At 35.9% G+C, this 26573-nt stretch overlaps 1 protein-coding gene and 1 pseudogene across 4 annotated transcripts in view; one reads left to right on the forward strand and one right to left on the reverse strand.

Annotated features, from left to right (window-relative positions):
- The window catches only part of GRIA4 (glutamate ionotropic receptor AMPA type subunit 4), a gene marked incomplete at both ends in the record, with an annotated part of 362750 nt that overhangs the window by 312414 nt on the left and 23763 nt on the right, over positions 1-26573 (reverse strand). The window lies entirely within an intron of this gene.
- Positions 11485-11811, forward strand: LOC308432089 (anaphase-promoting complex subunit 10-like; annotated as a pseudogene). The gene has a single exon. The product of its transcript is annotated as an anaphase-promoting complex subunit 10-like (transcript).

Below are 26573 nucleotides of genomic sequence, written 5' to 3' on the forward strand. Positions count from 1 at the left end.
CCAGGACACTAGAACTGATGAGCAGTCAGGGCAGGATCCTTCTGGTTTCTGCCTGTGCACAGAGTTGACCCTGTGCTACAACTCTCTACATGCAGTTAGAGAGAACTGGTCTCCCAGTAGTGCTGACACACAGTCTTACAGGAGGGTAAAGCTGCTGTCAGAATCAGCAAGACCAGCTAACACCAGAGATAAGCAGATGGCAAGAGGCAAGTCCAAGGACATAAGCAACTGAATCCAAGGCCACATGGCATCATCAGGATCCAGTTCCCCATCCAGAGCAAGTCCTGAATACCTCAACACACAGGAAAAGTAAGATTCTAATTTAAATCACAACTCATGATGATATTAGAGTACTTTAAGAAAATCATGAATAACTCTCTTATAGAAATACAGGAAAACACAGGTTAAAAGGTAGAAGCTCCTAGAGAATTACAGCAAAACATGAGCAAAGAGAATTGTGAAAGAATTGAAAGAAAAAATCAAGGATCTAAAAACAGAAATAGAAACAATGAACAAATCACAAAGAGAAAGAACTCTTGATACAGAAAACCTAGGAAGAAGGTCAGGAGTCATAGATGCAAGCATCACCAACAGAATACAAGAGATAGAAGAGAAAGTAATCCAAAACATCCAGAAAATCCAGGACACAATGAGAAGAACAAACCTAAGGATAATAGGTATAGGAGAGAGTGAAGACTCCCAAATAAAAAGCCCAGTAAATATCTTCAACAAACTTATAGAAGAAAACTTAACAAACCACGAATATACAAGAAGCCTACAGAACTCCAAATAGATTAGACCAGAAAAGAAATTCCTCCTAACACAAACTACCAAATGTTTAAAACAAACAAAGTATATTAAAAGCAGCGAGGAAAAAAGGACAAATAACATATAAAAGCAGACTGATTAGAATTACACCAGACTTTTCAACAGAAACTATGAACGGTAGAAGATCCTGGACAAATGTCATACAGAGCCTAAGAGAACAAAAATACCAGCCCAGGTTACAATATCCAGCAAAGCTCTTTATTTCTATAGATAGAGAAACCAAGATATCCCAGGACAAGACCAAAAAAAACACTGTATCTGTCCACAAATCCAGTCCTATACAGGATAATAAATGGAAACCTCTAACACAAGGAGAGAAACTACACCCTAGGAAAAGCAGAAAAAATAATTCTCTTGCAACAAAACCAATAGAATAAAGGCACACAAAAATATACATTTAACAACTAAATAGCAGGAAGCAACAATGACTATTTTTTTAATATCTCTTAACATTATTGAAATAAATTCCCTAACAAAAAGACAGAGATTACCAGACTGGATACGTATACAGGACCCAGAATTTTACTGCATACAGTAAACTCATCTCAGCAACAAAGATAGGCAGTACCTCAAAGTAAAAGGTTGGGATTAAAAAACTTCCAAGCAATGGTCCCAAGAAATAAGGTGGAATAGTGATTCTATTATGAAATAAAATAAATTTTCAACCAAAAGTCATCAAAAAAGATAAGGATACTTATTACTCATAAAGGGAAAAATCTATCAAGATGAACTCTTAATCCTAAGCATCTATGCTCCAAATACAAGAGCACCAATATTCATAAAGGAAACTCTACTAAAGTTCTAAGTATACACCACATACAATAATAGTGGGGAACTTCAACACCCCACTTTCATCAATGGACAGATCACGGAAGCAGAAACTGAACAGAGACACAGTGAAACTAACAGAAGTTATGAACCAAATGGATTTAAGATATATATATATATATATATAACATTTCATCGTAAAATAAAAGAATAAAAGATCTTCTCAACACATCACAGCACCTTCCTCAAAACTGACCATATAGTCAGTAACAGAACAGGCTAAACGGATACAAGAACATTGAAATAATGCCATGCAACCTATGAGATCATTATGGATTAAGGCTGGTCTTTAATGACAACCAAAATAACAAAAGCCCATATGCACATGGAAGCTGAACAAAGCTCTACTCAACGATAGCATGGTCAAGGAAAAAAATGAATAAAGAAATCAGAAATCAAACACTTTATATAATTTTTAAAAATTAATAAAGGCATAACATACGCAAACTTATGGGACACTATGAAAGCAGTGCTGAGAAGAAAACACAAAGATCTGAGTGCCTCCAAAAAGAAACTGGAGAGAGCATTTACTAACAGCTTGATGGCACAACTGAAAGCTCTAGAAGAAAAAGAAGCAGATAAAACCAAGAATAGTAGATGGCAGGAAATAATCAAACTCAGAGCTGAAATCAACCAAATAGAAATAATAAGAACTATACAAAGAATCAACAAAACCAGGAGTTGGTTCTTTGAGAAAATCAACAAGATTGATAAACCCTTAGCCAGACTAACGAGAGGGCACAGAGACAATTTCCAAATTAACAGAAATCAGAAAAGTGAGACAAAATAACAGAGACTTAAGAAATTCAAGAATTCATCAGATGTTATTACAAAAGCTTATACTCAATAAAACCTAGAAAATCTGAAGGAATTGGATAATTTTCTAGACAGATACCAGCTACCAAAGTTAAATCAGGGTTAAATAAACTATCTAAACAGTCACATAACAAATAAAGAAATAGAAACAGTCATTGAAAGCCTTCCAACCAAAAATAGATGGGTTTAGTGCTGAATTCTATCAGACTTTCATAGAAGACCTAACACCAATAATCTCCAAACGGTTCCACAAAATAGAAACAGAGGAACACTACCGAACTCACTCTTCAAAGCCACAAATAATCTCATTCCCAAACCACGGTAAGAACCTACAAAGAAAGAAAACTTCAGACCAATTCCCTCATGAAAATTGGTGCCAAAATACTCAATAAAATTCTTGTACACTGAATGCTAAAACACATCAAAATGATCACTCTCCACGATCAAAGAGTTATCATGCCAGAGATGCAAGGATGGTTCAATATACAAAAATCTGTCAACGTAATCCACTATATAAAAAAACTCAAAAAAAAAAAAAAAAAAAAAAAAAAAAAAGGAAAACGACATGGTCATCTCTTTAGATGCTGAGAAAACATTTGACTAAATTCAACACCACTTCATGTTAAAAGTTTTAGAAAAATCAGAAGGCCCATACTTAAACATAGTAACAGCAATATACAGCAAACCAGTTGTCAACATCAAACTAAATGTTGGGAAACTTGAAGAAATCCCACTAAAATCAGGCACTAGACAAAGATGTGCATTCTCTCCCTACTTATTTACTAAAGTACTGGAAGTACTAGCCAGAGACATCAGACAGCAAAATAGGTAAAAAAAAGATATATATTGGAAAGGAAGAAGTCAAAATATCACTATTTTGAGATAATATTATAGTGTACTTAAGTGACCCCAAAAATTCAACAGGAGAACTTTTACAGCTGGTAAACAACTTCTGCAAAGAGGCTGAATATATAATGAACTCCAACAAATCAGTAGCCTTCCTCTACTCAAAAGATAAACAGGCTGAGAAAAAAAATTATAGACTCAACACCCTTCACAATAGTCACAAAGAACATAAAATAGTTTGGTGTGACCCTAACCAAGCAAGTGAGGAATCTGTATAACAAGAATTTCAAGTCTCTGAAGAAGGAAATTGAAGAAGCCCTCAGAAGGTTATCTCCCATGCTTATGGGTTAGAGGATCAACATTGTAAAAGTGGCTATCTTGCCTAAAGCAATCCACAGGTTCAAAGCAATCACCATCAAAATTTCAGCTCAGTTCTTTATAGAGTTAGGAAAATCAATTTTCACATTCATTTGGAATAATAAAAAAACCTAGGATAACAAAAACCATTTTCAATAATAAAAAATCATCCAGAGAGATCACCATCCCTGACCTCAAGCTGTATTACAGAGCAATTGTGTTTAAAACTGCATGGTACTGGTATAGAGATAGGCAAGAAGATTGGTGAAACAGAAATGAAGACCCAGAAATGAACACAAACACCTATGGTCACTTGATTTTTGACAAAGGAGCTAAAAACTTTCAATGGAAAAAGGACAGCCTCTTCAACAAATGGTGCTGGTTCAACTAGCAGTCAGCATGCAGAAGAATGCAAAACAATCCTTTCTTATCTTCTAGTGCAGAGTCAAGTCCAACTGGACCAAAGACCTTCACATAACACCAGATAAACTGAATCTAATAGAACAGAAGGTGGGGATGAGCTTAGAACCCATAGGCAAAAAAAAAAAAAAAAAAAAAAAAAAAAAAAAAAAAAAAACTACTTCCTGAGCTTTTGCTCTAAGAGAAAGAATCCATAAATCGGACATTATGAAATTTCAAAGCTTCTGTAAGACGAAGGACAAAAGACAAAAGGACAAAATGACAACCAACAGATTGCGGAAAAATCTTTACAAATCCTACATCTGATAGAGGGCTAGTATCCAATATATACAAAGAACTCAAGAAGTTAGATGCCAGAGAATCAAATAATCATATTAAAAATGAGGTACAGAGTTAAAAGAATTCTCAACTGTGGAATATTGAATGACTGAGAAGAACCTAAAGAAATGCTCAACATCCCTAGTCATCAGAGAAATGCAAGTCAAAACAACTCTGAGATTGCACCTCACACCAGGCGGAATGGCTAAGTTAAAAAACTCAGGTGACAGCAGATGCTGACGAAAATGTGGAGAAAGAGGAACACTCCTCCACTGTTAGTGGGGTTGTAAGCTGCTGTAACCACTCTGAAAATTAGTCTGGTGGTTCCTCAGAAACTTGGACATAGTACTACCTGAGGACCCAGATAAACTATTCCTGGGCATATGCCTAGAAGCTCCAACATCTAACAAAAACATATGTTCTACCCTGTTCATAGCAGCCTTATTTATAATAGCCAGAAGCTGGAAAGAAGCAAGATGTCCTTCAACTTAGGAATGGATATAGAAATTATGGTACTACTCAGCTATTAAAACCAATAACTTCTTGAAATTCCTAGGCAAATAGATGGAAATTGAGTCTAATATCCTGAGTGAATTAACCCAGTCACAAAGGAACACTCATGGCATATACTCACTGGTAAGAGGATACTAGACCCAAAAGCTCGGATTAACCAAGAAACAATTCACAGAAATTATGAAGCTCAAAGGGATAGAAGGCCAGATGGTGGATGCCTCACTCGTTCTTGGAAGGGAAAAAAAAAAAACACCCATAGGAGAAAGTAATGAAACAAATAGAGGAGCTTGGATTGGAGAAAAGATCAGACAAAGACTGCCTTACCTTAGGATCCATCCCATATTCAGCCACTACACCTAAGCACTATTGCTGATGCCAAGTACTGCTTACTGGCAGAATCCTGATATGGATGCCTCCTCAGAGGCTCTGCCAGAACCATACGGAGACAGTGGAGGATGCTTGCATCTAACCATTTGACTGAATAAGAGGATCCCAATGAAGGAACTAGAAAACGGCCTGAATGTGCTGAAAGGTTCTGCAACCCCATGGGAAGAACAAAATTATTCACTAACCAAATCCACCACAGCTCCCAGGGACTAAAACACCACCCAATGAGTTTTTATGGAGAGACCCATGGTTCCAGGCGTATATGTGTAGGGAGCCGTATTGGATATGGGCCTGGCCGTTCTTGTGACTGTATAGCTCAGAGTGGCTACACGACTCTGGGCTGTATAGCCACAGATACTCAGCTCTACAATGACTGCCATAAAGTCATGAGATTGTTTGACAAAAGCCTCTCCCGATATGTTGGCGGCACAGAAAGACTCCGAGAACAACCACGGAATGTCCCCCTCCCCTCAATCACAAACTGCTCTAGCCTGAGCAAGCACCAGATATCCCCGCCAGATGATCTCCTCACCCCATTCCCCCTACGTGGGAGCATGGACTTTTCCCAGGGCCTTGATGTCTACACAAGATAGTTACAACTCCGCTAATGACTGTGAATTCCCGGGCTCTGCAATCGATGGTGCCCAGATGTCTCGAGAAGGCAGTTAAGCCCTAAATCTTCTAGCTAACAACTGACAAGATACCTCCGTCTGTGTGCTCACCCTGCATTCCATCCCCTTGTATAAAAGAAAGAACCTGTGTCAATTAAATGAGACCTTGACAACAGAACCTTGCTTGGTCTCCTTTCTCTCTCCACCCCCTTGACCCTCAGGAAGCGCCTCTTCGGGACCCTGAATGGACCTGCTGGACGGGTCATATATGCAGCAGAGGATATCATTCTGTGGCATCATTGAGAGGAGAGGACTTTGATCCAGAGAAGGCTATTTTTCCCAGTGTTTGGGAATGCCAAGGCGCTGAGGTGCTAGAGGGATGTTGGGAGACGGAGTTTGGGAGAGGGAGCATCTTCATGGAGGCAATGGGATAGGGAGGGGTGATGGGATCGGCAAAATGGATATAACACCTGAGAATATCCAATAATAAAAAGAGGATAAAGAGAAAAGAAAAATTTAAATAAATACAGACTACATCCAATAAATAAATAAATAAAGATGGCGGAAGCTAATTGCTAGAGGAAGGAAAGAATGGTGGGATTTCTGGGTCCCAGAAGAAAGAACAGAGGACAAGATAGTGAGGTGCCTTTTGGGCCAGGCTTTGGGGAGAAAAAGATTTAAGGCCTCGAGTCAACTAGAACCCATGGCATTCTCCATCTTTAGATAATTCTGATATGGGATAGTTGCTGAGTTTAGGACAACAGATTCTGTACCCATAAGTTCTGTTGTCTGGCTGGTTTAAAAGTGTTAGAAGTGTCTTGTGTTTTCTATCCCCTAAACAAAAGTGGGCAGAGAAAGGCCACAGCTTGGGCGGCTGTTAGAGGATTGGCAGAACTAGTCATGTCGTGGTTGGCGGGTGGAGAGCTACCACAGCTCCTGGTGTTCATGGGAAAAGTGTCAGAGCTGGTGGATTGGTAGAGCAGTTAGACTAAGGCGGCTTAATGAAGTTTGCTGTGGGTGGTTAGTAAGATGGCTGTTGCTCATAGTTCACCCCTGAGGAAGAAACTAAGGTGGTTTTAAAATTACACACAATAGAACTAAGCTAACAAGGTTGAGAAACATGTCAACCTACAAGAACAATTGAATTTGAGACCCTATAATATCTTAGCTAATGTAGACACTTTGCCCTTCCCAGACCACTGCTCTGCTTCAGAGAAGGATGATGAAATCATACTGACTTCACAAAATAAGTTTTTACCTAAAAAATAAAAGTAATGTCTGGCTCTTCCTCAAACGAGAGAAAAATTTTAATATTTGTGCCCATGTAGATTAAATCTTCAAAGTTCACAATAGAGAGCTTCTCCCTTTTATCCATTTCATCTCCTTGGTTTCAATTACTTTTTGAGTCCAAGAATGTTAATATTTCCCAGGCCAATGGAAATAAACCACATGTAATCATTTTATATAATACATTGATGTAATTATTTTACTATATTTTATTGGTATTATTAATATCCTTTGGATTTTACTTATAAATTAGGTTTTTATTATATGGATAGATATAGATATATCACACATATATTAGGTTTCACAGTATCTACATCTGTAGCTACTGACATAGAGTCATGGATTATATTCTATTTATATGAAGTCCTGACAAATATGTGCAACCATAGTTAACTTTTTATTTTATATATAAAGTTGTGTTACTTTTTTGCTCACATTCTAACTTTGGATGGAAATTAAAACTTTTTGCTCTAGTTTTTTCAAAGTCCTTGCACTTTGAGATTGTTTGGAGAAGTTTTCTCGAGCATTCTGTCCTTTCCTTTGGGCTACGGCTTCCCTCTAGCTTCTCAAGCTCAGCAATTCCGTGTGACATCAGGCCCTTCATTTGGATTTATTTTTCTGGTCTCAGATTTTTGACTCAGAATCAATCATACTTCAACTACAATTGTGCATTTAAGTATCAGATATTTTCTTACAACCCGAGTACTTATACTCTGTATCTTGATTTAAAGTAAATCCCCTTAAAATATTGAACTTAAGTTCTGCCCTGCCATGGCATCCCCAAATTCCTCACAGTCCAGACACTGCTTGCATTATTTATTGAGTAATGTTATAAATATGGACTGTATACTCTATGCTGTGTAATGGTAAAATTGATGTGTGTGTATTTGTGTGATTATTTCATACGTTGTAACAATGATGTTAGGTAAATACTATCAAATTTTTATATCTATCAAGGTCACACTATGGACATTAGTGATTGCTTTCAAAACTAAACTTCTCAGCCACTCACAAAGATTAAAACATAAGTACGCACTTAAATATGATTATTAAACTTTATTTCTCAAGAAGTCAGCTATATCCAAGGAGTTGTATCATGACATGAACAGTTATTAGTTCATATCTCCTGGGTTCATATCTCTTGATGTTCAACCTTACAGGACTTTGCAAGGTTTTCACAAAAATTTTCAATATTTTTGGAAAGGTTTCTCCCTAATGATGCAACTCTTTCTATCCTGGTGTCTATCCACATGGTGGTGACTGTCAGGATCTTCTAGAGGATCTCTGGGGTCAGATCTCCTTTGTAATTCCTGAATTCTTCAACAAAGTTAGTCTTGTGGCCTATGCTTAAATACAATGTTATAAACACTTCTGTGGCAACTCTAATTTCCATGTACATTTACATGTTAAATTTCAATGGGAGGTTTTGAGTTGCATGAGATGAATAACATTTTTTTATTTATCTAAACAGCTGGGTTTCCTGGAACATAATTACACTGCAGTAAATATTAATAGAAAAGACAAATCAAGAGAATCTCTATTAACCAAAATATGATCTAGTTATTAATTTTGCAGTGTGGTGAACTTTATAGCATTATAAGGTTTATTTACCAACAGATTTTAATTAGACATATATATACCTTGATTATATAAATATTTCCATAGTACAATATTTGAAAGCTAGGATATAGCTCAGTAGTAGGAAGCTTGTGTAATATGTGTGAGGCTCCAGCCTCAGTCTCCAAAGCCACTCATGCACAAATATATGCACATAAACAGATTTTCATGTTCCCCCACTCACACATGTACACACAACTTTAATGTGGGTTTGGTAACTCTCGCTTATAAATACTAGCATTTGAAGGATAAGGCAGGATAATCAGGATTTCAGGGCCATACTCAGCTACATAAAGAATCTCATAGTACCCTGGGATATATGAGATTGTCTCCCAAATGTAAAGCAGACAGACAAAAATACTTGAGCAAAACTGATGAACTTTACATAAAGAATTGAGGCAACGTTTGTAATAGTTACTCTATTCATTTGAAGTAATCTACAGGAGTGGGAGTTCAGCATCAAATCAATGGTAAACTTTCCTTATAAAGGAGGGATGATATTTGGTTTATATTCAGTGTAAACATTTTGAGTAAAGTGTTTGCAAGTACTACTTATTAACGGTATTATTTTACACATTTTCGCATTATGCCTCGTGGCTCTAATCAAGCCGACAATTTACCAGGAGAGACTATGAGCAAGTGCTGCCATACTAATGCTGATGTCAAAGAAGAGAGGCCCTTCCACCGTTTCACCTGGGAACTCGGATGGTCTGCTTTGTTATTATCCCTTCCTAGCATGCTTAGCTTAGTGCTACATTTCCTTCCGTCAGCATGGATTTCTGCAACCCAAGGATATTCTTTGTTTTTAAATCTAATGTTAGGTTTGCTATGTAATATCTTCCTTTTCAAAATTCTACAGAATGAGCTGATAAACTAAAACACCTTTATTTGCTCCTCTTTCTTTATAATTTAAGATATTTTAATATATAAATTAAGATGTTTTAATTTGTTCAACATGATTTAGCCAACCTGGCTTGCAGATATAGTCTTTACCTAGTCTGGAAGATGTAACTCTTTCTTTTTAAAGTTAAGCTTGTGTGTGTGTGTGTGTGTGTGTGTGTGTGTGTGTGTGTGTGTGTGTGTTTGTATGTGTGTGTGTGTGGTGTGGTGTGGAGTTGTTCCTGCCTGTGCCACAACCACCTATGGATGTCAGGAGAAACCTTTAAGAAGTCTGTTTTCTTCTGTGGAATCAAACTTATCAAATTTCTAGACAAGCACTGTTACTGAGTCATCCTGGGCCTCTTTACTCTTTTTTTTTTTCAGACATCTAGTATCAGTTTATTATGATACTATATAAAAAAAACCAAATTCACATTAAAAACACTTAATTTCTTCTAAAAAATAATTAACGTGTAACTTTTTTTCAAACCTTTTTAAAATGAGGCGTCTTAAATGCTTTAACCTTCCTTGTAGCCATCCACCCACCAGAGGTAGTAGAAAGGACAGGATATAAGGTTTTTGGACCTGGTTAAGATACGGTTCTTTGGAACAACTCTCATCTGCATTGTCAGAAAATCCGCAGTTCAGTTCACTATCAGCGGCAGCTTGATAGTTGGGATAGCAAGCAAGAATCAGCAGCAGTGGCACAACCTAGCAGAGACAGCCAGGCTCCAGCCCGGGCACCAGTCAACAGGAAGGACCACGGCCAGCAGGAGCACCGGGAAAAGGTCTCAGCCGTGCCTCTCAAGCACTGCACAGAGAGATAGCTCTAGAAAAAAACCCAGTTCAGCCTCCACCACTGTCAGTCACGTCCTATTTATACTCTTTCCAAACATCAGATGTCTTCCACGGGGCTTCGCCTCAGCCCGCTGAGTCTATGAGCCTGTTTGAGCCAACGGCACTGGCCAGAGTCTGCAGGAGCAGTCGGAAGCCGTACCACACCACCTGAAGTGGTTTGGTGTATATCTCTCTATGGAGTCTCAACAAATGCAGTACAACTATGCAGTGTAAGGCAGATCGGTACATGCGTGTCATTAGCAAAGAAGAATCCTTCATCACGTGTCCTGGCACATGCTTGCTTCAGCAGAACACACCTGGGTCTGCTTCAGTCAAATGTCCTTTCGCGAGTCTGCCTTACTCTGTCACCTCTGTCTGCTTCAGGAAAACACTCCTTCACCAGTTTGCCCAGAAAAACACCATCCAACACAACAAATTTTCCAAAGAAATTCTAAATATTCACTTCATTAATATACTGAAAATTACATATACACTATGAGAACAGTTTTGTTCCCAATATCCAACAATGATTATATGAGATAACCACCATGCTGGTAAAAAATATATATTTTAATCATCTTAAGAATTTCAGTTTAGTCAGTTTTCTTTTAATATAAAGAAAAATGTAAAGATTGGCTTCAAATTCATTTTTAACACCATAAAATATATGAGCTTTATTATATAAAAAACAGACATGACCTAAAAGTTATTTATTTAAACTATTTTTAAATGTATGTAAAATTGCAAAGTAACATGCTTTTTCACCAAAGATCCTTGATAGACTGTGCAAAGATAGGACAAAACAGACACCCTTCACTTCTGTCATTTAAAAGTCCCCGTATTGAATGAGGCATCATGAAATCGATGAGAACCACTGTGCCTAATGGGAGTAGCTGTGGCCCTGAGAACCGGAATTGTGGCAAACCAGAATAATTTAAAAATGACCACACCGAGCAAAACACCTCCTGGTGCTTACCCTAAGCAGTTGGAGAGGACAGCAGCAGCCAGGAAAACTGGGCCTCAGGCTGTTTGGTCACTCTCTTCATGCAAACTAGGATCGGGAGTGTATCAATTGTGAGATGACAATCTAGAAACTGACTGGCAATCTGATGGCTCTCAGCTTCTTTTAGTGAACATCCAATTCAGAAGAAAACCAACAGTAAAGGCATTGTGTATTTATGCAGACTATAAATCTGATGAAAGCTACGCTCCAAGCAAAATCTCAGTCAGAGTAGGAAATGATTTTCAGAACCTTTCAGAAATTTAGAATCATTATGTTTTCTTGGAGAAAAAGAGAAACAAATATCCACGTACACTAGCAACTTGAATTGGTGGAACCAAGTGGCTTGACTGATATTCCTTTAACCAACAATCATAAGAAGCCAACACACACATTCAAGATACAGATTGCTGTTCTCGCCAGTCATCAGAATGGAAGAGAAACCCACAAGAGACAAATTCGAATGTACACACCAGTGGAAGAGAGCTCCATTGGGAAATTCCCTAGGGCCCTCTTCACTCTTGTCGGTTACCTGCTAACTTCCTGAAGTTTCACATCTCCAAATGGCAACTGCATGTCTGACTGTGTCAACAGCTACAAATTTGTGTCTTCGAGAAAACACATTTTTTCCTTTATTTCTCGTAATACTAATTATCCACATGGGAGAGCATCCATTTGAAAGGGAAGCAGACCTGGCTCTGATTTTCAGGTTTGCTTCTTAGAAATGAATTCAGTTGGGAACTTTATTTAGCCTTCCTTAGTTTTCTTATATGTAAGACATATTTAAGAACTAAGTACACTGACTTATGTAAAGACATGGACTGTTCTCATTTTGCCTTGTAAATAAAATTTGGTTGAATTAATTCCCTTGTCAGCTTCGGCTAGGTTTTTACTATTTTAATTCTTTATTTTTGAGATGATAATGTAATTATGTAATTTCCCTTTTCTCTTTCATCTGTTCCAACTCTTCCATACTACCACGTGCCTCTTTCAAATTCATTAACTGTTCTTACATATATGTATCTTTAAATTCAAAAATAAACCATGTTCCACGTGGATTATGTTGCCTACATGCATTTTTTTTTTTCAGGGCTGACTCTTTAGTATTGGATAACTCTAAAGAAGACAAGAACAGCAGCAACAGACATGCAAAAGTAGGTGAGGGAAGCCCAAGAGGACTCAACACTGTACAAAGACCTTCAAGCAACTAAGGGATGCAGCAACCTGGAGAACAGTGCTTCACCTGGAAAAGCACACCAGTTGGTTTTTATTTTTTAACTACGCATTTAGACTGTGTATACACTTGCGCACATGCACGCGCACATGCTCCTCCAGAACTTTCTTGCTTCAAAAATTGTCTGACCTATTTAAAGATTAGTTAATAGTGGTAGTGAATCAGAAAATTCACTATATTTTTTTCATCATTTTTACCTTGGAGAAAGACAAATTGACCAAAAAATAAGTAATAATGCAAAGATAGGGTTGGAGACATGGCCCAGCAGATAAAATATTTTCCACTCTAGTGTAATCTTCATGTTTAGATCATTAAACCTGCATAAAAGCTGGACAGGTTTGGCTGTTACCAGTAATCAAAGAACTTAGGAGAGAAAGAGGATCCCAGAACTGGTGAGCTATACGTGCCTTGTGAAGTTTGGCATCAATATGTAACTTTTAAAGAGATGGACGAAAACATCCATTGGCAAATTAATGTCTTTACAAGCACCAGCACACACATGCAGACATCAATCATAAATACCAAACACTTGCAAACATGCACCCTAACAAGTACACACCACACACATACATATGCAATAAGTGAGACTTTTAAATTTAAAATACATTAGTTTTTATTTAAAAATTTGTTCCCTAATTTAGTTAATTTAGGGGAAAATCATCTAATTACAAGCAATCTCTTTTCTCATTTACTCTTCGCTTCAGCCCTGTTTCTCAGGTGAAAGTAAAAGAATAGAAATTGAAAGTCCAATATCCCAGTGCTCAAATTTGATTGATATTAAGAATTGACCATTTTTTATTACACAGATTTTTTGAGTTTCCCTTTTTGTATCATCTGGGGTATCTAAAAGCCATATCATATATATGTATATATGATTTCTTCAGGTTAGACATTAATTTACATAAAAATTAAACCAAAACATTACAACATATGCACCCTTTGAAATGTTTCTTGGTACCCTTATTTTATATCTAAATTAATTGATTTCATCTAATATGCAACAGTGTTAATAGTTTTGCATGGAACTAAAGTAATTAGTTTTCCCTTATTACTATCTGAATCATAACAAAGTTTAGTGAGGTCTCAATAAAAAGCAATCTACAGAGGTCAACACCTTAAACTCAGATGAGTTCTTTACTAAATGTAGCTGGTTTAGCAACTCTGTATAATGGGATTTTATTTCATTGCATTCAAAGAGGAAGTTCTACCTGCTACACTGATAAATACCAATATAACTCACTCTTTGCCTTCCCACATACATCTCCAAATCTGCAACATCATTGTCTCATTTTAAGATAAATATTGACAATTTATTTAATAATATTATTTTTATTTCATCACTCTAAATTTTTTTTCACTTCATTTTTTAAAGTAATGTGAATTTTTCTTATTTATGGTATTTCTTATTCTGCTGGTCTAGTTTTTATATACAAACTTCTATTCTTGTACAAAAAGATTTGTTTTATTTTATTTTTGATATGTGTGAGACATTATGCTTGTATAAACAGGTACAAATAAACGAATGTTTCCTTGGAGAACAGAAAAGGGTCCTGTCCCTGGAGGCAGAGTCACAGGCTCTTTAGCTTGTAGGCAGAGTAAAAGAAAGTGCTTGAATGAAGCTTGGGCCCTCTGGGGTCTGACAGCATTAACTGCTGAGCACTTTCTAGCTGCTGGAGTTTTACTCACACGTTACCTACCCAGACGCATCATGTATGACAGTATGACACTATGACAGACACTCTGTTTGATCTTTGACTTTCATAATAAACCTGAGTTTTGTATTATTATGGTAGTGTGACTTTTTCACTGAGGTGGCAATGAATGAAAATTCCTCTTTAAAAATCCACAGTTTCCATTACTTTGTTCAGTTCTGTCCTTTCCTAATAGCATGTCCCATTCCATCCTGTGATATTAGCCTGAAGTGGTTTATGAAGGGCTGTTTCTCCTGTCTATATTTGTCTTTCATCATCAGTTTCTACCAAGTGACTGAATCTTGATCTTCTGAGCAGAGATCATAAGAACGCTTGTCCATGCTAGTAGTATAATCTAGTTACCAAATAGATTTATGTGAGTGACAAGACGCAAACCTCACTCAGCACCAAAGGACATCACTTTAACTTGGACTACATGGACAAAACCTCTTCATAATACTTAAGTGACCCAATGTGTACCAGCTTATTTTATAATAATGATTGTCCTCAGGCTCTATCTATGCCATATTGTGCATTTCTTAGCTTGTTTGCAGGGAAGCTTGCCTTCCTTAATGTGAGTCCCAGGGAACGAGCACTAAACAAGTATGAGGGCCTATTATTGAATGAGTTTTGACCCATAAGATTCATTCATTGGAGTCTTCCTCACTGTAGACACCTCAAATTAAACGGTAGTCAGAAACATAGAATGAATACTGTAGAGTTGATTAATTTAAAATTAGGTCATTAACTCAAACGAAATATAACAAGACAGATGTCCCTATAAAAACAAGTTCAAGATCCCGATGACCCTGTATACATGGAGATGTAAATATCTGTGTAAATGAAAGGGGTTCATTGTAAGTAACTGTAGCCAGCTGATCTGAATTCTAGCTTACAGAATTGTGAAAAGAATTACTTTTGCGACACTATGTGATGGAATTCTTAGCAAGGGATGCTGGATTGACTTGAACATTGTAAGAAACAGATCAGAAGAGAGAATTCTTTCTAGCCTGGTGGTACAACGTGGCACAAAGAATATTCTCTTGCCTACAGAAGAGTGAAGAATGAGGAGATAGCACATTTTATATAGGTAGGAATTAAAACTGACTTACCATCAGTTGCTGAATATGTGTGTCCAGATGGTAAAACAGAATAATGTCACATGTCCCATAAAGCATGTATAACCTGTGTTACATGACACAATTCTTTCAAGAATTAACCCTTCCCCAAATTACAAATGCCTTACTTGCCAGCTCTGTTATGGTTTCTGTGCTCTCTATGAAAAGGTACTCAGCTCAGTGGCAGAATATTAACCTGAGATGTATTTTATCCTAGGTTAAATTCCCAGACAAAAGCACAAAGTAAAACAAACTAAGCAACCAAATACGAAACAACAATCCATTTTGTCTATGCCAACCTCGGTTTAGCTTAACAAGTCTAGTAATCAGAAAATTGAACAATGTGTTTTCGTCACTGCTCTACAGAAAGACCTGGGAAGCAACAGCATGCAAAAAAGAAAAAAAAAAAAAAAAAAGAAACCAATGATGGAAACATTAAACTTCAAGGACCATCTCAGGTACTGAAAACCAAACAAAATGTAAGAGGCTGTGAGTGGATAACGAACTGCACTCTGTGTCCTAACTACACAGTAACTCACATAACCACTCTTTTCAAGCATAAGCTCCCGAAATATTGTTAACATGGTGGACTGACTTCTCAAACTGGGATAGAGAATATACCTTTTTCTCTTTATGTATTTCTTGTCATTTATTGACTACAGCTTAAAACTTACTAGTATAAAAGACTGTCATGGTTAGAGAACAAAATGTGAGTATAGTGCAGTGTTTTAGGCTACACTATTGGGAGGGTTAGATTTTCAAATTAAGAGTTAACACAGCTGCTAGTTTCAAAATGATATTATGCATAGAAGGGTAGTATTATTTTGATTGGCTTCTCACTAGATGCTAATAAAGTTTTAGATTTAATGGCTAAATAAAATTTTATTATATTTTATTCTAACTCTTTCTGCTATAATCAGGGCAGATGGTGGATAAGTAAAAAAAAAAAAAAAAACACTATCATTTTATTTACCATTGAAAGCTATGAAGCAATGATTCATGACGGCAAACAAAATTATTGACAATAGAATATAACTGAAGTATAAAAATTAAAAGTTGTCTGTTTGAGGTTATTTTTTCACTAATTTCTTTCTCCACATGTTTGTCCTTTGAGTAGAGGAGGGTTACTGTTTTGTTTGAGTTAATTTTATATCCAGGCACATTGCTGAACTTGTTTATCAGCTGTAGAAGTTCTCTGGTTGAAATTTTAGGGTCACTTACATAAACTAACATGTCATCTGCAAACAGTGATGCTTTTACTTCTTCCTTTCCAATTTGTATCCCTTTGATTTCCTTTTGCTGTCTAATTGCTCCGGCCTGGACTTCCAGTACTATGTTGAATAGGTAGGGAGAGAGTGGGCAGCCTTGTCGAGTCCCTGATTTTAGTGGGATTGCTTCAAGTTTCCCACTGTTAAGTTTGATGTTGGATATTGGTTTGCTGTATACTGCTTTCATTATGGTTAGGTATGGGCCTTGGATTCAGGTTCTTTCCAAGACTTTTAACATAAAGGAGTATTGAATTTTGTCAAATGTTTTCTCAGCATCTAGTGAGATGACCATGTGGTTTTTTTTCTTCAAGTTTGTTTATATGGTGGATTACATTGGTGGATTTTTACATATTAAACAATCCCTGCATCCCAGGGATGAAGCCTACTTGATCATGGTGAATGATCGTTTTGATGTTTGCTTGGATTCAGTTCACAAGGATTTTGTTGAGTATTTTTGCATCAATGTTCATAAGTGAGATTGGTCTGAAGTTCTCTTTCCTTGTAGTGTCTGTGTGTGGTTTAGGAATGAGAGTTATTGTGGCCTTGAAAAATGAGTTAGGTAGTGTTCCATCTGACTCTATTTTGTGGAATAATTTGGTGAGTATTGGTATTAGGTCCTCAATAAATGTCTGATAAAATTCTGCACTGAACCCATCTGGACCTGGGCTTTTTTTGTTTGGAAGGCTTTTGATGACTGTTTCTATTTCTTTAGGTGTATGGGATTATGTAGATGGTTTACCTGGTACTGGTTTAACTTTACTACCTGATATCTCTTTAGGAATTTATCCATTTTTTACAGATTTTCCAGCTTTGTTGAGTATAGGCTTTTATAGTAGGATCTGATAATTTCTTGAATTTCCTCAGTTTTGATTGTTATGTCTCCACTTTCCTTTCTGATTTTGACAATTTGGATACTCTCTCTTTGTACTCTAGTTAGTCTGGCTAAGGGTTTATCAATCTTGTTAATTTTTTCAAAGAACCAGCTCCTGGTTCTGTTGATTCTTTGAATGGTTCTTTTTGTTTCTACTTAGTCAATTTCTGCTCTGAGTTTGATTATTTCTTGCTATCTACTCCTCTTGGATGAATTTGCTTCCTTTTATTCTAGAGCTTTCAACTGTGCAGTCAAGTTTCTAATGTATGCTCTCTCCAGTTTCTTTTTGAAAGCACTCAGAGCTATGAGTTTGCTGCTTTCATTGCATCCCATAGATTTGGGTATGTTGTGTTTTTATTTTTACTGAATTCTAGAAAATCCTTTATTCCTTTCTTTATTTCTTGACCGTGGTATTGCTTTTTAATATGTCTGGGATTTTAATAAGGCCCTTACCCAGTTTCATAAATAATAATAGAGTTTATTTCATGACTTTGTTTTTAATTATGTTAAAGAAACATTTATAGTAGTCCCTCAATCAGAAATAAGTCCATATTACATTAAAAATTATCTTTTATTTGTATTATATTTTAATTGTGTTATATTTATGTTACTGTTAACTTACAGAATTGCTAATATGAGCATAATGAAAGCTAACAGCTAATTGTATTTTTTCAGTCATTTACTGGAGTGTGTTATTAATTTTAAAATCTTTATGAAAGGTCAAAATGTTGTAAAGGCTTTAATTACTGAAAACGCACTATATACTTCACAGGAAGCAGTCTGAAATACCCAAATATGGTTTTCTTTTTATTTTCACATTTTAGCTAAAATTCATGAGTAATTCATAAAGAAAGCCTTGTGTGAAAAGCAGAACACACTGACTGTGAAGTCTAGGACTCTCTTGAGTTTTTAGAGAGATTGTTGTGGGACCATTTGAAGACTGTAGATACCCACAAAATGACATGGATCAACATCTCCATTTATGTTTATGTGAGCCTGATATTTTTGATTATTTATTTTATTTTGTTTGCTGGATATAGAATACAGGACTGTGTGTGGACTAGGCATGTGGACTAAATAGTAGCACCAACTCTCTTGTGAATCTTTAGAGACAAGAGATTCCTCAGTATCTCAGACTGAACTTGAATTTCTGCCTTGGTTCATGCTGCAATTATTAATTAATTAATTAAGATTTTTATACCATTTTTAGTTGAAAACATATTCTTTTATTATACAATATATTTTGATTTTTAGTTTCCCTCTCTCTACTCCTCCAAGTCCCTTCTATCACGCACCTATCCACATTCAGTTTTTTTTCTGTCTTTCACTAGAAAAGGTTTCTAAGATACAAAAAACAAACATTACAAAATAAAATATAATATGAAGAAACAAAAACTAACATCACTGTTGGACACATCAGCCCCCTCCTCCCCCCAGCCAAAAAAGGAGTCCAAAAAGCAGGCATAATAATCAGAGACCCATTTGTTCTCATGGTCAAGAATTCTGTAAAAACACTAATCTAATGTTACGTTCAATTTAAATTCTCCAATATGATCATACTCATATTTAAAATATGAACAATGTCACCTGAAAGTATGTATCTCATCAGATGGTATCATGTGAACGACAAATTTAATGTAAGCATAAAAAGGTACAGTTTTAAGTAAAGTGTTTCATTGAATTGTTTAAAATGATTCTATATTTTCTATGATAAAATTATTTTAGACTTTATTTTCAATATTGACATGAGACATCTCACAAAGGACAATAACTCTAGCTTTGGAGATTGCATTCCTCTTTTGGCCTCTAAGGACACTCCTAGGCATGAATGAATATGCACAGAAATTTTCATGCACACAGATAAGTAAAAGCTAGACACAAATCTATATGTTTATAACAAAGTATATGTATAAAGAGATAAAGTCTCCCAGTGCACTGATAACTGAAGAACAGTGACAATTGGAGAGGCACAAGTAAGTAAATGGCAAAAAAGTAAAATTCCAAAGAATCTGTGAAAAAGAAAATTTTTCAAAAGCTAATCTTTATAAAAGTGCAGGTTGAATTCCAAAGATGTTATCATAAAGCAGAAGAAAATAATAAACAGAATGATGTAGAAAACTCAAGCAGGTTTTCAACGGCAAAGCTTGCATTCAGAAGCATTACTCATTACACTGATCATGATGTTTGTTCAAAAATGAGTGATATGTTTTTCTTCAGGAATAATTTGATATATAAATGAGAGCAACATGTCCTTATTGGATTCAGTGTAGTTTGTGTTCTGTTTTTTGAGTTAGCGGCCTGGCTTGGAAGCCTCTGTGTTAACACATGATTCCCAAGCTTCTATTCTTCCTCTCACCATCAATGACAGCATGGTTTATATGCTCTCTCAGTTGTTCATTAGTCGCTTTGATTGGCTTCCATTACTGTTCCAATATAACATTTCCTGGGGTCTATGATATAGCTTTCATACAAAGAAACTAAATCATTCACTTCTCAGGATGTTTACTTTAGTTGAGTTAGGGAGTAGATGTAATCAGTATGGTCTATCAGGTGACATAATGACCTAGTTTTTGTATATAACAAAGACATCTAAATGTTTATAAAAATACTAAAACTATATAATGGACAAAAGACAATGTCTTCAACAAATAATGTTAGAAAATTTGGATATCCACATCTATAAGAATATTACTTGATTGCTATCTCTTATTCTGCTCAAAAGTCAACTCCAAATGGATTCAGGACATTACTGTAAGACCTGAAATCCTTAAAACACTTTAGGATAAGAAGATAAAATATTTCAAGGCATAAAAATGCATGGATATGCTAAGTGGGACATTAGTTGCTTAAGGAATAACACCAGTAACGGTCAAAGGTCTTTCCTCATGTTCAGAAGCTTCTGCAGAGGAGAGAAAATGATCAAGCAGAAGACAACCAAGATGGCAGAAGATCACAGGAGACAGGCACTTTTCAGCTATTCTGTTAGAGCATCAACACTTAAAACATACGAATACTTAAAAAAACTGAAATACTATTAAATCTTACTACTCCAACAGTAAATGGGCTAACTAAATAAACAGACATTCTTGAAAGATGAAGTACCAATGGTTTTGAAAACAATCTTCAATGTTACTAGTTATCATTAAATGTAGATTAAAATTACATTGCAGATTTATCTTATTCTGGTCAGAATGGTGGTCATTAGAATACAAGAAACACATGGTGGACAGGATGTGAATAAATGTTAACTTTTATCCACTGCTGGTGGGAATGTAAATTAACCCAGCGTCTATGGAAATAAAAATGGAAGTTCGCCAAATACACTACAAAGAGGTCTACCATGCTACTAAGCTACAGCACTCCTGGATCTATACCCAAAGGAACCTAACTTAACATATTGTAGAGATATTTGAATTGTTAGTCTCCATAACTGATTTATAGAACCAACTACAATGTCTATCAATAGATGCTGAATAATGTAAATGCAATATTATTTAACCATAAAAAATATGAGACATAAAACTGAATGAAACTATGTCCTTCATAGGAACAGGGATATAATTGGAGAAAACCAGTCTCAGAAAAAGAAATATATTTTCTCTCAATTTTGGTTCTCCTATTTTGTGTAAGTTCTTAAAATTGTGTGTGTGGGGGGGGGGTGGGTGGATGGGTGTGTGTGTGTGTGTGTGTGTGTGTGTGTGTGTGTAAAGTAGAAGCCAAGATGTTTAGAAGACAAGTTGTCAGGTGACTAAAGGTGAAATCGTGCAGGTGATTTATTTTGCTGTTGATCTGATAAAATGACTTAAGAAAAAGTTAATTTGGGAATTTTCAAGGCACAGTCCACCATGACAGGGGTGTTAAGGCAGAAGGAGTTTGAAGCAGCTTATCACAGTGTATCCATATTAGTAAACAGCATGCTGAGTGCATGCTGGTACTTAGATACTTAGATTATGTGCTCCATCTTGCACAACCCAGAATCCTGTATCAATTTACATAATAATACTAGCCACTGCAGAAAGTAAAAGGAAAGTGGAAGAGTGTGCTAAATGTGCAACATACTTGTATGAAAGTGTCCATTCATAAAACAGTACCACATATAATGAAAATATCCCCAAATTACCCTCCACACATATTTAACAGAATTTAGACACTGTTCACTATAAAAAAGTAGATTGTCTCTTTTCTCTATTGCTTTCAATGCTTATTCTTTTTTTCTTGAATAATTTTGTTTTTATTAAGAACATACTTGAATATAATGTATTCTGATTACCATTTCCTCTATCTTCTTTTGTTTCTTCCCATTCCTATCAACATTCTCTCATTCCCACCTATCCATTTCCTAAATTCATAATATTTTTAAATAAAAAATATGTAGTTGATTTTTTTCACAACAAGATTTAGATTCCCCAATATTACCATGTAACTCGGGCTTCCTTGGCATTTTTTTAGGGCCCAATTATAGTTAAATTGCTCTGTATGAGTCTTCATGATTAAGTAGTGTTTTGTTTTACCATAAAAAAATATGATCATGTGCAATACTGGTTCTCAAGCACGAGTTACTAAAACTCAGTGTTTACTTTTCCCTGAGTGCTGTGTTCATGTTACTTTGAGACTTCTCTGTCCTTGGAAGATTCATAGATGCAAAGCAGACCATGTCATTTAGCACACTCTATAGTTTGTATATACTAGTTTTCTCTTAACTTGTTTTTCTTACTAGACATCAAATATCAAAAAGGCACAGCCCTTGCGGAGAAAGAGGAACACTTCTTCACTGTTGGTGGGGTTGCAAACTAATACAACCACTCTGGAAATCAGTCTGGCGATACCTCAGAAAATTGGACATAGTACTACCTGAAGACCCAGCTATTCCACTTCTGGGCATATACCCCAGAGACACTTTAATACACAACAAAGATATATGCATCACAATGTTCATAGGGGCTCTATTCATAATAGCCAGAAGCTGGAAAGAATCCAGATGTCCTTCAGATGAATGGATACAAAAATTGTGGTACATTTACACAATGGAATACTACTCAGCCACCAGAAACAATGACTTAACCAAATTCTTAAGAAAATGGCTGCATCTGGAGAAGATTATCCTGAGTGAGATAACCCAGTCACGATAGAACAGACATAATATGCAGTCACTGATATTGGGATGCTAACCCCAGAGGCTTGCACTCCCCCAGAAACAACTCACAGACTGTATGAAGTCCAGGAAATAAAGAAAACAAAAATATATATATATATATTTACAAAACAAGAAGACTTTGACAATTTCCATGTTGCGTTTTGTTTTGCATGTACTTTACGCTCATTGTAACTATTAAGTTTTCAATGCATACTGTCAAGCCCTTGAAAATAATCAAGTACTGACTAAAAAATATATTCACATAGTTTTATGTATAAATTATTTTAATATCTGAAAAAACAGTACTGACAAAAATGTATAATTTTAAGCAAAAAGTGTTTAAAATCTGTACATTTATCTTTGTTTTGTAAAATAAAGTCGTTTAAAAAAAAGGCACAGCCTTTATTTGAGTGTTCTTTCATGTTAGCTAATGTTGTGATACACATTCAATACAGTTGGTAAATATTATAAATTATTCTACTGAGGAATACAATGTCTTGATACAATGTTACCATTCATTATAAATTAAAACTTGACATAGTATTTCTTAGAGAAATATTAGTACAATTTAAAAACATTCCTTTTAGCATAACTATGCTATTACAATAACATTTTATAGTGCTTCTATCTACAAAGGATTTTTTACTGGTGATAGGCATAGTGGGGTGCCTTTGTTAATACAATGAAATGCATCAAAACTAATTATGCATTCATATCTACACCTTTACAAGTGACAAAGCTTACATTTGTATCTGACTCTATTAAAGTTATCTGGATTTAATGAAAATATTTTCAAATATTTGATTATACTCTGAGCAACAGCAAGGAGCTTAAGAAATCTGAGCCAAGCATCACATTTGTAGATATCTTCATGATCTAAATTCTTTATTGCCTCTAGTTAAGATTAAGAATTTAAAACTTAACCTCTGTTTGAATTCATATGTCTTAGGAATCTTTCTGCTAAAATAACTGGAATGCCAAGAAACTAATACGTATGGGACACTATTCAAACATAATTCACTGAGAGGATTTAGAAGGCAGAATGGTCACAGAGATATGGTTAATTTCATGCTAGTCCAGTGCATTTAAAACTGAACATTTTTAGTAAACGAGCCCTGCTTTTCATGTCTTCAGTCTCAGGGCATTTCTTACAAACAGCTCAAGAATTAAATTAGCACACTCTTTTCAAAACATACGTGTACAATGACCTTGTCAAACCCCAGAGAAAATGTCACCATATGGCTCCACTAAATAAGGCTAAAGCTAAGGTGGACATAGGAAGCCTGGCAAAAAGAAAAAAGAAGATGGCACAGTTCACATCATGCTGCTGCTCATGTATATCATTTAATTCTATTTATGGAGAAAGACAACTAATGACAACATAGGGTAGTTTTTCTTAGTATGTGGTGAATAAACTATTAGTGACCTTTAAAAATGTATGTAATATAATATGTATTACATAATATCATATGTAATATAAAATAGAAAGGTGTCCTCACAGAACATTTTAGAAAGGAGTCAGTTATAAATAGATATGCAGTACCCAGCTTTGGGGATCTCTTTAACAATGTCTTTTTTAAAAAACATTGTCTTGAAGTACATATTTTATGACAAATATCTGCATTTAATTAAATTAAATATTTACATTATTAGACCTTCCATATGAGGGCCCACACAGTCAAGCCACATTTAAGAAACATATAAAATTTTATCTTTTATTAAGTTGGCATTGGAAGTATCTCACTTTCTTTTTGCAAAACTCTCTTGTACATCCCTGACAGTTAATGTACCTGTCAGCTAGAAGCATTTGTCAGAGTTCTTGCTACATGTTCATGCTAGCAAACATGTGGTCAAAGGTCCTTGGTACAGATGGAATTTCAGATCTCTGGAACATCAGGCAGCATTCTACATGACCACAAATATACTATATTTATGACTTTCTGTTTTTTATTCTCTATGAAGAATAATATTGTTAAAACTATATTGTATTGTCAGACTTTAAATTTTTTGAAAATGGTGATTGAAATAAATAAGTTTAGGGTTTAGTGCCATATTTGAACATTAAGAAGTATAAAAAATATTTTTTGTTGTTTCAATTATGAGGCTAATGTCTACAATTCAGTATTAAGTTCCCAGGCTGTAGATTGTCCTGAAGCTGTTTGTTTTTTAATGCTAATTTACTTCCCCAAGAAGGGCTGCTTAGTCAAGTACTCATAAGATGACTACATCTGAACCTTCCCATCTTAATTAGTAAAATACAGGAGAGCCAGTGACTGGGCAAGGTAAGGGAGGTGGAGAGAAGGGGCAGAGAAGAGAAGACAGAGGAAACTCAAAGATGGAGATGGGAAAGATAAATTAGATCCAGGTGCTTAATTGGCATTAAGTAGTTATGAACATTTAAGGATTTTATAGGTCTAAAATCTTATATAGAAGGGCAGTTTTTATCTTTGTCTATTTGATGTAATATTGTTGTGTAGAGGGGTTGTGGGTTGAGAATTGAGAACACAAACGTATGAAAATCTATTGAGGCTTAGAGTTGTATTTGTGTTGGAATTTTGGGTAAAGAAACACTCTGAGACATAGGCAGTAGGGCAGGTGGTATAAAACCACCAGGGAAGAGAGTCGAATAGATGAAGTGAGATTGTGGGGCGGCTCAAATTGAGCAACAGAAGACCCACAGAGTGAGACAGAGGGGCTGATAAAGAGATAAGCCTTTTCTTTTTAATATTTACTGCAACACCATGTCAGTGATGTTGAGTGTCTCTGTAGAGGACAGTTTGGCTGTGATGATTGGACCTGTTCCAAGACTCTGCAGTTGAAAAGGGCAGTCCCTGCCCAGGCATCTAATGCTCAGTGAAATAGCAAAAATCTAAGTCTAGACCCATGTTAGTGAATCCCACAGATCTTCCCTTGATGGAGTGTTTTCCTTGTCAAAATAAGAAATTTCCTTAATTCTTTTCTTTTTTCAGTTTTATTGGATAGTCTCTGTATTTACATTTCAAATGTCATCCCCTTTCCACCCACTCCCATTCACCCTCCCCTTGCTTCAATAAAGGTGCTCCTTCTCCCACTTCAGCATCATGGCATTTTACTACACTGGGAAAAGGAGCCTTAACTAGAACAAAGGCCTCTTCTCCCATTGATGCCAGACAATGCTATCTTCTGGTACATATGCAACTGGAGCCATGGGTCTTTCCATGAGTACTCATTTGTTGGTGTTTAGCCTCTGGAAGCTCTCAGGGATTTGGGTGATTGATAACATTGTTCTTTCCATGGGGTTGCAACCACTTTAAGCCCCTTCAGTCCTTTCTCAAAATCCTTCCTTGGGGTCCTCGTGTTCAGTTCAATAGTTAACTGCAAACACCCTCACCTGTATCACTGTTACTCTGTTGGTGGGATTGTTAGCTGGTACAACCCCTCTGAAAATCAATCTAGTGGTTCCTCAAAAAACTGGATATAGCATTACCCAACTATACCACTCCTGAGCATATACCCAAAAGATGCTCCAACATATAACAAGAACACATGCTCCATCATGTTTATAACAGTTTTATTTATAATAGCCAAAGCAGAAAGAACCCAGATGTCCTTCAACAAAGAAATCAATATAAAAAAATGGTACATTTGCACAATATAGTACTACTCAGATATTAAGAGCAATGACTTTATGAAATTCTTACGCAAAGAGATGGAAATAGAAACTATGATCATGA

The sequence above is a fragment of the Micromys minutus genome (assembly GCF_963924665.1).
Source record: "Micromys minutus genome assembly, chromosome: 18".
Lineage (NCBI taxonomy): Eukaryota > Metazoa > Chordata > Mammalia > Rodentia > Muridae > Micromys > Micromys minutus.